Genomic DNA, 15,253 nt, shown 5'->3' with positions numbered 1-15,253 from the left:
TGTCTTTCATGAATAAATAAATAAAATCTTTAAAATATATATATATAAAGTAAGGAAAAATGGGGAGAAGCAGGAAGGGGACAAGGAAAGGAGGAAAAAATGAAGGGAGAAAAAAAAACCTATTATTGTGGATCCAGAAGGAAGAACTAAAATTAATTAGTAAAGTTACTATGAAGGACACTTTGGGTGAGTAAAGAGAAGGAAACAACATTTAAGTTTTGAATCCTTACCAGGTGTTACATGGGGGCAATTATATATCTTATTACAACCAGCTCCAACAACTTTATGAGGTAGGCATTTTATCTCTTTTTTTCTAGATGAGTGGTTTAAAGTCTGAAAAGCTTTCCATATGTGCCAAGTAGAAAGCGACAGAATCAGGATTAATAACATGTCTCTTCAACTCCACAGTTCTGGCACTTTGTTCTTCATCACCGTGCCTCAAAGCAAGAAAAAGTCTTCTCACCATAAGAGAAGGCCACCAGAGTCAATAGGATTTATAATTCATTTGATGTGAGAAGTAGAGGATGGGGAGGAATCAAAATGACTCCCAGGTTTCTGACTTGCTGACAAATCTAGTCATCCTTTACAATTAAAAAAAAGAGAGAGAGAGATACCACCATCATTTTGTATCATTTTGAATACATACATTTATCAAATCAAAACATTACATACCTCAAATTTAACTGATGTCATATGTGAATATGACATGACATATAAATAAAGCTAAAAAAGAAAAGAGATGGCTACCAGTGGAATGGTCTGCTTTCTGAGGAGAGGAACTTACTGGGAGTATTTTGCCTGAATGGCCAGTCAGAGGAAACAAAGAAGAACTTTTCGAATAGGGTAAGGAACTAAACTAAATGCCATAAAGAACACTTCTAACTGTAAGTTGTTATATTTCTGTGATTGTCCTTTTATTAAGGACTCTTAGCTTCCTTACTGTCATAACCCTTCTAGAATATTTACCTTGTCTAAGATTAGCTTGTTAACCAAAAGAAGCAGTAAAATTTCAGTAGAAGTATGTTGGGAAAGGAAAATCTCACCATCAAATGACATCATGTACATTGCCTACATTGCCTTGGTTGAACAATGTATGTTTTGATTCTAGCTCTGCTATGCTTCTCTGTGTGACTAATGGCAATGTGTGACTATTTACATACCTCCTTGTAACATTTATTACTAATTATTTAATTTGCAATTTAAAAAGAAGTTTTAGTGCACAATAGACTTTTTAAACCTTTCTGACTACATACAGAATAATATTTAACATACAAACCTGTATCATCTATTATATGCTCAATTTATAAGTCAAGACCTAAGTCACTGTGTGCTGGAACACAAAGAAAATATCAGAATCTCTTAAAAGACAGAGAAGAAAAAAAATCAATAAAAGTTAAGCTGCTACTTTGTCCTAAAAGCCTGAACTTACTTTTTAGCTGTGGATTATATGTATCAGTTCTTTTTGTATTAAAATAATAACTAATCTGCAAATGAACTCCACGTGTTTTACTTTTTAGCTTAATTCATCAGTTTTCACCTACCTAATCAGTTATATCTACCTAAGCCTGCCTCTTGTACAATTACTACAATTCTATTCTCCTCTTTCACCCCAGAAGATCAGATGGATATAACATTGGAGAAAATACTTCTGGAAACCAGGAAATGGCAAATTTTGTAGATGTTACAACAGAAATTTAAATTAACCAAGTTGGAAGTAAACTGGGCTCTAAAACTTTTCATATTCTATTTCAAGTTCGAAATCCATACTTATGAAAAAGATTCTGATCCCCAAAGGAAAGTGACACCACCTCTTTTTTCATATCCTTGAAATGAAGAAAGGGGAGATAAGTTTTTTGATACTGGAAAATAAACCATGTAATTCTAATCCCTGCTAGGCACCTTCCATACATTATCATATTTAATTATCACAATAACTCTAACAGATGAGGACGCTGAGAGGAGAGAAGAGAAGTTACTTGTCCCAATTATCAATCTAATTAGTGGTAAAGTTAGAATCTGGTCAGGAGGAGAACTCAAACCAGGGTCTTCTTTACCATTCAAAAAGACTTCATTATATGGAACTTAGCTATAATTTATCCATTGATTTAGCAATATGGTTTTTCTTTTCTTTCTGAAAGCCCACAAAACTGAGAAGAGGGAGGAAATTAGATTCTTGTGTAAGACATAAACAGAAGGGTTATAATAGCTCCAAAAACAAAACTGGCTCCAGTGGTATTCTGTTGGCAAAAATAACTGAAAAAGTAGGAAAGTGAGTGCCAGTTCAGAAGATTAGTATAGAGGGAGATCACAGCAAAGAGCTGAGGTGGGATTCCCTTGTCAAGAGTCAAGTGAGAGAGGCCCTGAGTGTGGCAGAGTCAGTGTTCTAGTTTCAGGTAAGGAGAGTGACAAAGATTAAGTCCATGCACAGGGTTCTGACTGCTTAATGGAGATACAGACCAAGTCTCAGGACTGGGCAGAGACCCAGAACCAACAGAAGAAAAAATGTTACCAGAGCAAGAAGGTATCAGTTCTACAATGGCATGAGAAGGCACAATGGGAAAGAAGCATTTGGTGAATGATCCAGAAATGTGACCTACTTTCGAGGCACATTAGTATGAAGACCTGGAGTCAAGATGGAGGTAAATCTTATGTGTGTGTGTTTGCAGGGCATTGGTGCTTAAGGAGAGAGGCACTGGTGCTAAAATCAGAGCTAAGACAAAAATAAAATCTATTTCAAATCTACTCCTAGGAAACCCTTTAAATCACCTAAAATATCTAGTGATATCACATGCTATAAGTCTTAGACTCACTGAACTAGAATAGAAGTGAAAGAAACATTCAACAATTTGAGCCAGACAAAAGCATTCTTGCTTGTCTTTACAATTTATTCAATTTGTTTTAATTTTAACCTCCCGTGATTTTTAAAATATGTTAATAGATTTGTTGGTTGTTAAAGGACTTAAATGCAATTATGGTGTTACAGCTTTCCTCATATTGAAATCTTAAATTTTAAATCAAATAGGTTACATGTGGTATTGCATCAATATGTCAAGACTGTCTCAGAGATAGAGGTGTGGTGAATTGTGGGAGCTGTCAGGAGTATAGTCTTCCAGGAGCTAGCTGAGGAAGGCTAAAATAGGGAAAATGAGGTGCCTAAGGAAGATGGATGGTTGATCACATTTGGTGGTGATAAATTTGGTCACAGTCTCTTTGAAGAGAGTAGAGCATCTTTTGTGGCTTTGGTAAAAGAAAGTTCTTGAATCACAAAGTAGTCCCCTATAATAATCATAGGATGCATCATTCTAGATACATTTGTTCTCCAACAATTGTATCACATCTATCATTTTCTCATCATATACAAAAATAAGATTATAAAGTAAAGGTAAAAAATGGGTAATCAACATGCCAAAATATGCACAGTCCAAATGAACATAGTGACTCGACAGATAAGGTACAAATTGTTTTTTTTGATTTCACATGTCATTTGAGAACTGGTTTTTAGCCAGAATTATTTTAATGGCTGATATAATTCAATATATAATTCAGGTGGATTTTGGTCAAGAAAAAAATCAGTCTGCTTTCAAAGATTAAACATAATGTACCAATTGGAATACTCCAAAAATGTGTGAAGGCATTTCAAAAAAAGAAATCCCAAAAATGATCATTGGAATTGGTGCTCTTAAAGAGAATACTCTTACAGAGCCCTGAAACAAAATCCTGCTTCTTAACAAACAAATAATGATTTTATGAAATGCTTCTATGATGACAACTAGTAAACTTTCCAAAAGCTTTCTCCGGTCACACCACAGGTAAATTATGTTCTCTCCTCTACTCTAGCCGTGCTGCAGGATTGTGAATGCCAGGAATGATAGACTTTCAACCTCTGTGAGTGACTGGACTTAATGGCAGCCTTGGCCAACTTCTACGGGCACACAGAAATGTTGTTCTTTCCCCTTCTTTTCCATATGTGCCATTATGAAGGGACTGCTTCCTTTTCCTGAATTTCTACATCATTGTTTATAGTCATTTGGCTTTTACCTTATTCTGCTTCACATTAGAGGTGGATTTTAATCTTTCTCCTTGATCATGTATCTTTGAGATCAGCATCATTGACTAATAGCAACAGCCATTATTTGTTGAGTGCCTAGTTATATTGCAGAGCAGATCACATGAAATATTTCCTTTTATCCTTTTAACGGGCTGAAAAGGTAATATTGCTGTTATCTCCTTTAACTTGTGGAAACTGATGCTTGGCTAACTATTTTGTACACGTTTCCATAGCTTGTCAGGAAGAGCAGAGATGGAAACCAGGGTGCCTGTCTAGAATAAATGCACAAATGCTAGGAAATTTCCTTCTCTCCTTACCTTGCCTTAGAAGAGTTGTTATAAGTATATTAGATATTCAAATGTGATTACTGTAGAAATCTACCTTTCCTTTCTTTTAATAAACAATTTTGGATAGAATGCGTTATATGATAATGGGACATGTCTAGAGTCTGGATTTTGTCGGAGATAGATGGACGCCCTCAATAGTTAAGCTCAGTATTCCTATAATAATATTTTATTTCCATTTTTTTAGGTATTTTAAATAAGTATTTTAAGGCATTTTGTCTTTTTCACAGAATTCTGCCCTCAAATATTTCGTTCTTGGTTCATTTCTTTCTTCCTTTTCTCTCTGAGGATTTTCCAAGCTTTTGGAAATTCTTAAATTCTGGTTTAGCTTTGCTCACACTAGACTGGTATTATTTTTCTTCCCAATTTGCAAGTGGCAGCTGCATGCTGGTGAGTGTGCATACTGACATCCTCTATTCCCGCTTTATCGCTCTTGTTAGCATGCCAAAAGCTACTCATCATTCATATACAGTGATCCCATTTCTATACCCTGCCCCCTCTACACACACTTAAAATTAATTGAGTGATTATTTTAAGATAACTGCAATCATGGACTTGGCATTTATCAAAGTCTTAAGATAAATCTTTTAAGATCTAAATGACACAATTCTTATTACTGCTTACACTTACCAAGGATCAAGTAAAAATACATAACAACATGCTGCATTCTCTGTTGATGTCATTAGTTTATGTTTCCAATTACATTTTTATATACATTTTATGTGTTGGTCTAAAAAAGATTTTAATTAGAACTTAGCCATCACATTAACAACACTCCCCATAGTAGCATAGTGGCTAAGAATATAGCCTTTTCTACTTTTCAGCACTAAAGATTCAATCCTCACCCTACTCAATTACAAACTGTAGGTCAAGATTCCTCTTTCCCAAATGTCTATTTTCATCTGAAATATGAGCATGTTGAGGGCTTGTATGAGATCATGAAGCCAAAGAGCCCTCCAGAACCATTTCCTTACCCCTTATTTTTCCAAGTCTACATATCTTTTCCAGACCTATGGTATTAATGTAATTTGATTTCTGTTTTAATCCTAGAATTTATGTCTCCTTCCTGAGTTCAAGATTCACATATCCACTCCCTACTTGAGATCTCTACTCTGGTGTTGAAGGGATATCTCAAATTAAATACAAATCAGAACTCATATCCAGCCTCCAGTCCCTGCTGTGCTAATTTTCCTCCTCAATTCAGCAAATATCATTCACAGTCACTCAGACCTATATCCATAATTTCTTTTTCCCTCTACTCTTCATTCACTTCCCTAGTAAGTCCTATGGGCACTACCTCTACTATACCCCTAATCCTGACCACTTTCTTTTTTTTTTTTTAAAGATTTAATTTATTTATTCATGAGAGACAGAGAGACAGAGACACAGGCAGAGGAAGAGGGAGAAGCAGGTTCCATGCAGGGAGCCTGATGTGGGACTCAATCCCGGGACTCCAGGATCACGCCCTGGGCTGAAGGTAGGCACTAAACCACTGAGCCACCCAGGGATCCCCCTGACCACTTTCTATTTTTCCTGTTGCTAGCCTTTGTTGGCTTGGACTGTTGTGACAGTCACACAACTGATCTCCCCACTCCCCAATAGAAGAAAACAGAATCAAGCTGCAAGATCATTAAGCTGTAGCAAAGAGATTGACAAGCTCATTGCTTATGGATTAGGTCAGTGATTCTCAAAGTGAGAAATGCTATATTTAAAGGTTTGGACCTGGGGTAGCCCCAGTGGCCCAGTGGTTTAAAGGTTTGGACCTGGAGTATCAGCATCTCCTAGGCACTGATTACAAATGCAAATTCCTGAACCTACTCCAGATCTACTGAGTGAGAATCTCTGAAGGTGGGAACCAGCAGTCTATTTCAACAAACCTGGAAGGTAACTCTGATGCATGATCCAGTTTGAGAACAGCCACCTTAGGCTGCAGTAGATGGGTCCCACTACCATACCAGAACAATGCCAGAGAGGAAGTAACAACCCAGGGCCTGTGTTAGCCTCCCTGCAGCAGTGAATGTGTAATCTAAGGAAGGAACTGTCACAGAGCACCTGCCCAGCCCTCTGTCTTGTGGTATAGCCTCAGATCTAGTGCCCAAGCCACAGGTATAGAGACCACAGAAAAGGAGTCCCCTTGCACAGGGGACACAGCATCAGCTTCCCACTCTGCATCATTAGCAATTCCACAGGGGCAAAAAATCTGGCAGGGTGGAAGAGAGTCATGTGAAAATGGGGAATGATGTGCAACTGTCAGCTTGCAGCTATGAAGAAACTAGTCAGCAGAGTTGACAGCTGCCTGAGGAATAATTCCTGAGCCCACAAGAACCCTAGTGCAGGTAAAACTGTCTTGGGGAATGCCAGAGTTTCACCAATTACTCTAGCTGAGGCTGAAAAAGCAAAAGTTCTTTATCTAAGGAAAGAGTTTTCAAATGTTTCCCAAGTGTCCTACATATTCTAGCTAAAGCACCTGCAGCCTTCTTCCCATTCTTTACTATTTCTCTTTCCTCTCCATCACCCTTTTGTTTCATTGCTGTTTTTCCTTCTCTCTTTTTCTATTTGTCTCTTCTAACATTATTAGGTTGAATGTCAGGCAAAGAAAACAAATGCTTGCCATTGATTGATTCTATTTGGTGTTGCTAGGAGATGGCCCCAAACCTCCTTTCCTTGAGAGGGCTCAGGTGATATGCCAACAGCATGGCCAGCAGATATCAGTGCTACTAATAAGCCTGATCTGACCACTCTGCTTCCAAATCTGATCTGTCATCAAGGTGAGATTTTTTCCTCCAGGCCAATAAAACAATGTATCTCTTCTACCAGGTTCTCAGTATTTTCATGGATAGAGGAAGGAACACCAGAAGTTGAAAGGGAAAGTTATTATTGATATTTAAGGACAAGGGGAAGGAGAACCTCATGATAAACCTCACAAAACCACAAAGATCATTTACTACAGTTTAATGGGAGAATATTTAATCTATTTTTCTAAACCGTGGTAAGAACATCAAAGTTGCTTTCTTCAGCATGTCTTTTATCCTAACACTTACTTGTTTTTTGTTTTTGTTTTTTTTAATAATAAATTTATTTTTTATTGGTGTTCAATTTGCCAACATACAGAATAACACCCAGTGCTCATCCCGTCAAGTGCCTGTCACCCATTCACCCCCACCTCCCGCCCTCCTCCCCTTCCATCACCCCTAGTTCGTTTCCCAGAGCTAACATTTACTTGTGTGACCTACTCAATGGTCCAGAAGAAACCTGCAGGTGCTCTAAAGATGCCTCCATTTGACCCCACATATGATGTGGTTTTCCCCAAATTCTCTCACTCTCCCACTAGAGTCCTCCAGGAAACGGACCTAGGCTTTGAATGTTTATCTTTGAATGTTTAGCCCAATTCCTGGCAAATGGTAAGTTGTCAAAAATACACAACTTCTGCCATGTTTTATTCTTTAGATGTAAGTCACTAAGTATGGCCTGTCATAGTAAGATAATTAGGTTCCACTATTGAAAAGAGGAGTATCTGAGAATGTGTGGGATGTATTGTAAGTCCACGACAATTGGTTTAAAACTTTAACTGAACACTTTTTTGAAAAGAGACATTCTACAAATGTAGTTTCCCATAATAGTCTCAAGGTCACAAGTCAACAGATGGCAGAAAGAGTAAAACACACATCTCTGAATAATATATAACACTGTTTTTCTAAGTAATCAGTCTTAGCCAGAAACTCAACTTTTATGACAAGATTACAAATAGTATTGATTTCACTTAAATTTATGGTAATTGGTGGGTAAACAAGTGAAACAGCAAGCAAAAATTTGATGAATAGTTTACATGGTGTGTCTAAGAGATGGAAAGAGATGAATGACCGAAGCAGTGAATTGAGAGAAAGAGTACTGATGAGTAAAAATGAGATTGGAAAGTTAGAAGGAAGTCAGTCAGATGATACGGTCTTGTCAGCTAGGTAATGCATGCATTAAAGAGCCACTGGAAAGTTTGGGGCAGAAGAACTTAACCTGATGCATTCCTGAAAAGCTCATTCTTGATGCCATGTGCAACATTGACTGTAATGGTGTAAATGGGGAAAGGGACAAGAAACAATTGTAAAAATCAGGCTTGGGCCAGAAGTTAGTAGCATAAGTGCTGGTGTTGATAGTGTAAATCCGGTTACATTTTGAAGGTAGAACCAACAGAATTTAATAATGCACTGGATGTGAATTATGAGAGAAAAAGAGGACATTTTGACATAAAGTCTGTAATATTGTTTTACCATTTCCTGTTATGGGAAAAACTATGGGCAGATCAGTTTCAAGAGTGAAAGAGCAAAAGTTTGTTTAAAATATGTTAAACTTGAGGTATATAACAGAAATATTATCAGTCAGGATAGGCTAGGTGAAGATGCAAAACCAATAATCCCACAATATCATTGACTTATAAATAGATTTATTTCTAACTCTTATTTCTAGTCCAACAGTGCCAACAGCAGGTTCTGCCCTTTTGGATCACTCAGAAAGCCACTCTGATGGAGTCTATTTCTAGACACATACTTTCCCTGTTAGATAGCATGACAGCAAAGGAAATGTGGTGACTATGCTCTGGCTTTTTAAGACTTCACATATAAATGACCCTAAAAGACTTCCTGGTCTCTTTTTATTAGGGAAAGTATGCACATGGCTGGTTACATGAGAAAGGAAGGTTCGGAGAAATGCAAGTCTACCATTTAGCAAAGTTAGGAGAATATTTATGAATAACTCTAACAACCTCCACAATATCAAGTGCAAATGCTGAGTAAGCTGATAGATACTTAAATCTGGAATCAAGGAGGGAGCTAGACTGGAAATATATATTTGTGATTGGTCAGCATGTGGGCGGTTAGCATGTAGGTGGGATTCAATGACACCACTAAAGCACTGAGATACTAGGGATGAGATACCTCAACATCTAGAAGTAGGAAGAGGCAGCTGGGTGAGAAGTAAGCTGGGAGGAGACCCAAGAAAGACAGCATTTAAAAATAAATGCAGATAACATTCTTTGGTTTGTTTGAAAGAGAAGGTAGACATTTTTGTGTGGTAGTATCTATTTTCTCTGTGAAATAAGAAATGTTATCAGCTAAGAATAAAAAATGGGAAAATGTGGAGATTAGAGAGGAAAAAATGTATATACTATTGATCTATAAAAGTGGGAGAGTGAATATCCTGGGGAAATGGAGGAGAATATTTAGGTAACACTGGAGGAATGACTTGAGGTGAGTCATCAAGGATTTAAAGATCTATTGGAACTGTTGTGTGATTTTTCTGTCATCACTGTCACCTGCTTAGGTGTAGCTACAGAGTACATGAAAGGTGTTATTTAACTGAGCTGTATTTGCCAGTCCACAGTGAGAGGGAAGGGAGAACTGGGGGTACACATAAGATGTGTTTTTAATGACTGGCCATGGGGATCAAATTGGCTAAGTAGGAGACTGAAAGTATGGGAGAGCTGAGGAACAGTGAAAAAGTAGGGTAGGATCAGTAGTTTGTGGAAGGGTCCTAAGGGCTTTGAGAAATCCCTGGATTGAGGCATTAAAGAAAGAAAACTAAATGGAGGGGATCCCTGGGTGGCGCAGCGGTTTGGCGCCTGCCTTTGGCCCAGGGCGCGATCCTGGGGACCCGGGATCGAATCCCACATCGGGCTTCCGGTGCATGGAGCCTGCTTCTCCCTCTGCCTGTGTCTCTGCCTCTCTCTCTCTCTGTGACTATCATAAATTAAAAAAAAGAAAACTAAATGGAAAATAGGTAAGTGTTGAAGATTGGTAAGGTCTAAGCTAATCAATGGAGTAGATGCCTCAGGATGGAAGATGAGACCTTTGGAAGAAAGAGTCAAGCATCTGGAAGCCAGTTTATTGGAGAAATCATTAGTATGGATGTTGAAATCCTAACATCAAATTTTGGTGGTGAAGCTATCAATGTTGAGAGAGATGGGAAAATTGACAAAAGCACTGAGAGTTCAGTGGGTCTTCATAGTAACACAGATGGTGAGGTCCAGACTGATTGAGGATTGGCAATACACAGTGGAAGTGGGTATAGAGAGAATAGTGTCCTCTTCCATCTTAATGCATGGTCTGATGAAGCACCTGTGAGACATCCCAATGGAGATGTCTAGCAGGCAGCTGGATAAACAGGGTATGTATTCAAAAGAGGTCCTCACAATGGGAGTCATATATTTGAATGTCATCAGCATCAAGAAGGCAGTGGCAGTTATGAGAATAAATGAGGTCAACATGGGAAAACACACAGACCTGGGAGAGAAAAGAACCAAGGGAAGAACATTGAAATGCTATGCAAAGGAACAGGGGGAAAAACTAGGAAAAATGATCAGACACAAGAGAAGTCTGAGAATAGCTTCTTAAAAACTGATGTCTAGCTCTTTGGTAGATAATACAAAACTGAAAGGCTAAGGTGAGTTTGAGGTTGTAAGGAACCCTAAAAGAAGGTAAGTAAAAAGAAATTGGTTTTAAGTACTCAGGAGTGACTGTTTAATAAACAGATGCATAATTTAAGAGTCTCACCATCTTATTTTTTTCCTGACCTTTCCTTTGCAAAAGCTAATTATCAGCCTATATTAGGAGGATGAGTGATGAGGCTGGTTTTGACATGTTGTAGCCATGGTTTGTTGCATTTAGGGACCAGGTAGATTTCCATGATACTGCTGTCTAGAAATCCTGCATGAAGTTCATCAGACCATATCACCTTAGCAAACAGTGATGACATCATCCATTCCAGAGCACTGCATTCTGCATGTGTTCCCTTAAGAATCCTGTTGAAGTGCTCTGAAACATGAGCATGAACAGATGACAGAGGGCCATAGAAATCCATTCCCTGATGTATTTCTTAGTTTACGAAGAAATTTCATATGCTGTCACATATTTTGAGTTATGAATTATAACCTTCAGTTTCAGGTTGTTGTATATACTGTTTAAACATGGATGTGTGACATTCTGAAGAAGGTATGAGGAGACAACTAGAGGTTAATGGGCAAAATCAATTTGTTTAATGTGTGTAAGCTCCATCTTTCTCAGGTTTCATACTTTATTTTAAACTTTCACATATTTCAAGTTTACCAAAACTATTCTCCTGGAACTCCTGTTAAAAGGTACTTTTAGGATATATAAACAAATATGGTTTTAATTTGAAGTCAACCCTAAAATATCTGGAAAAATCCTGTGATTTCTCTAGAAGTCCCCAGACAACCAAACTAGTTCAAGTTAGGACAATAATCATATTAAATTAACTCATAAACCTAAAATAAATAAAAAACATAGCTTTCAAATTTGTTATGTCATAACCATATGAACCCTTGATAATTGCCTTCCCAAAAAAGGTGTGCCACTAGATAAAATCCTTTAATATTACAAGTATTACAGCATTAATATCAGATATACATGTAAAACTAGTTAAAGAGTTAGTAGCATTTCTAATTAATAAATATAATATGTTTTAGAAGTACAGCCCATGGAAAATATTTCTATTTTTACTCATGGAAAACAATATTTTAAGTATTGGAAAAAACAATCTGACTCACTTTCTCTGACATGTAGAAACTTAACAACACTTCTTTCCTTTTTAAGAAATTACTGTTTTATTTACTAAAGAGGATTATTTGACCCTGAATTTTGCTTAGTTTCTGAGTAGATTCTCAACATATAAGCAGTTTCCTTACAATTGCACTGATTTTTCAAGACTAAATTTCTTGGCGTCTGCACATTTTCTCCTGCACAGTCATAAGACACACAATTCAGATTCCCTTTTTACTGAATTTTGATGAAAAACAAAACGTTTTTATGTGAAGACTTGAATTAAACTGTCTCTACAATCCAGTTTTACTAAAAACAGTCTGTATCCTACAGAACAATATTATTCTTGATTAACATATACAGCTGTCTGATTAGACTGGTTTCTTAAAGTCAGGCTCCTCTATGATGAGATATGGCAAGTGAGACATTTTCAGAGTATACTACGCACTTAAAAGTAGGTAGAAGAAGGATAGAGATGAAACAGAAAATCTTAAATGTTGGATCAATATAATGACACAAAAGTGATCTTACACACAGATTTTCTACAATAGCTCCAGGAATGTTCTGCTAGTCATAGGATGAAGTTCTAATTATTGTCTATTAACTTGAAGATCCTTACCCTGACCTATCACTGGTTTAATGGTTCATGTTTGATTATATCCTCCACTCCATTACAACTAATCCTTTTTGTCCTTCAAGTAGCTAACAGAGCTTGAGAGTAGCATTTCTCATCTTATAATGTATTTATCTGCTTTTATGTCTATCATCCTGACCAGACTGAGATCCCCTACAGAGAATTGACAGTCATACTCATTTTGTATTCCCAGTGTCTAACAGGGTTTACATCAGGAAAACCTTCATAATGCCTATATAATAAGAGAATGCACTGACACAAACACAGACTGTGTCTGTGTGTCTATATGTGTACGTGAGAATGAGATGGCATACACACACACTTATATGCATGCATACACATATGCATGCATATATGATAATATATAAATATGTTTATAACAGGATATTAAAATACAGAACTTTCTGGCTCTAAAGCCTTAAGACAATAGGTGGCAACAACCTCCTATGCTAAATCATCTCAACTGGACATTAAAAAATTCAAAAAGTCTAATTTTCTGAGACATGGCCCTTTATAATCACCTTAAATCTATTTAAGCACTAAAGCAGAATAGTAAAGAAGTTGGAAATTAAGGACTGGTTTGCTTTGGAGAGAGTTGTAAGGGTTTGCATCACAGCCCAGAGGGAGGATGATAGGGACTTTTATCTCATCTCACACATTGTGAGGGGATCTTCAAAGAAATCACTTGGAGAGGAGGATATATGGTGCCTGGATTTTGAGGATTCACTGGAGGGATGTTTGACTCATGGGTGAGGTACTGACTGAAGACATATGTGGCACTGGAGCAAAGGACATCATTTGGGGAATAAGTGCATCTGCACAAGGGCAGGTCTAAGGTGCGTGTTGACCAGGTGTATAAACTGTAGAAAGGATATCAGCTGAAGGTTGTTTTAATTAGTACTCCCTAGGAGAGCTTCTTGTACAGGGAAAGGAGACCTCAACAAAGCAACATAATATAAAGAGGGAGTAGCTTCTGATGCCAGCCAAGGCATAGCACCCTGATATTAAGAGTACTGTAGGTAGAGACATGAAGAGAGAAATCTGAAGGCACTCACCAACAAGGACAGTATCAGCCATGGCCAAAGATACATGAGTTTCAGTGAGTGAAATCTGTTTTGCCAGGCTTCAACCAGGAAGGAGATGAGGACAGCCAAAAGCTGGGTGGACAAGCAAAGTCAGAAGTAACAGGTAGGGATGCAAGAACTTAAAAGTGAAGCTTACCAAGGCCTTCTTTTTCCAGTGTAGTACTTCAACTGGAAGCAAGACCTAACTCAAGACAGGGAGAACCTTTGGCTTGCAATAAGGCTGAGAGATTCAATTATCACTCTGAACTGTATATTTTAATTACTAAATTGAGACCTTTTGTTGGTGACTGGTATGACCAGAAGATTCCAATTTTTTCCAAGAAGCCCTAAAAATCATAAAACCAGTCCAAAATTTTATATAAGAGCAATAAATAAAACAGTCTGCAAGTAGATTTTAACCATCAAGAGGAGAAAAATAAATTTGTATTCTGATTGCTTCTATGAGTCCCGATTATTCATTGTAAACTCTACAATGTGATTCTCACTCACTGTGGGGGAATATACCTCTGTGTAGTACTAGAACCTTGGAAATTTACTTAAATTATTTTTCCTCCAAGAAGCCATTAATAATTATGTTTAACCTATCTAATAGCCCTCTACAGACAAACCACTTTTAGTTTGTAAATGTATATAAGTTTTTAGAGCATTACTATCATCTGTAGAATTTACATGTGCTCATTTTATTCATAAATCAAATAATATCATTTATTTTAAAATAAAAAATTTAATTAAATATTAATTTAGAGGACCAGGACATTCTGTAACCAAAATCTTGGTCCTCTTGATCCTTAATAAGTAGCTTCAGATAATTATAGGTGTTCAATATAGCAAAACATTTCCTATATTGACTCTGAGCTCCTTTCCTAGACTCTGAGTTCCAATTTCCTTATTATTGCTTATCACTTATCATCCTGTGTTTTTTTTTCTTCTTCCTCACCCACACATTGTTATCATTTAATGAAACAAACCTATAACCCCAAAACATTTGAGATAAACAAAGCTGGTAATTCCAGAACTTAAAAAAAGAAAAAAAAACTTGATTTTTTAAGATGACTTTGGATATAAATTTTGATTTCTTCAAAATGTTACATACACAGCACACACACACACATACACACACACTTTGTCAGAGAATGTAACTACAAATATTTTGTTTTAAAGTATTTCTCAAAGGATTTGTTTCATAAAGAAAGCATCTACTTTGCATATAGTCTTAGCACTGAGGCTACATGTCTTCCCTGGGGAAATAATTCTAATATACAATTCACTTCTAGACATGTTTCTTGTATTTCATCTTTTAATTCAATCTTTCTGTTTTCTTCTCTCTTGTAACAATGCAAATCAAGCTTCCCCTGGTTTTTATATCCCTTAAGTTAACCTTACAATTGCTTCATAAAACTTATCATCTCTACAAACTTTCTCCAGCCTACCTACTTTTTCTAAAGTACAATACTAAAAATAAACAAAAATTTATCTGCAAGCAGACAAAAAATGTACTTTAGCCACAGAACACATCTCCAACATAAGTAAATAGGTTAAACATTGTTGGGGAAGAAGCTTATCATGATGCTGAAAGCCACTCTAATTTCTTAGGCCTT

This window comes from Nyctereutes procyonoides, unplaced genomic scaffold (assembly GCF_905146905.1).
Source record: "Nyctereutes procyonoides isolate TBG_1078 unplaced genomic scaffold, NYPRO_anot_genome, whole genome shotgun sequence".
Lineage (NCBI taxonomy): Eukaryota > Metazoa > Chordata > Mammalia > Carnivora > Canidae > Nyctereutes > Nyctereutes procyonoides.
The sequence above is the reverse complement of the archived record's forward strand: the minus strand, read 5'-3'. Positions refer to the sequence as shown.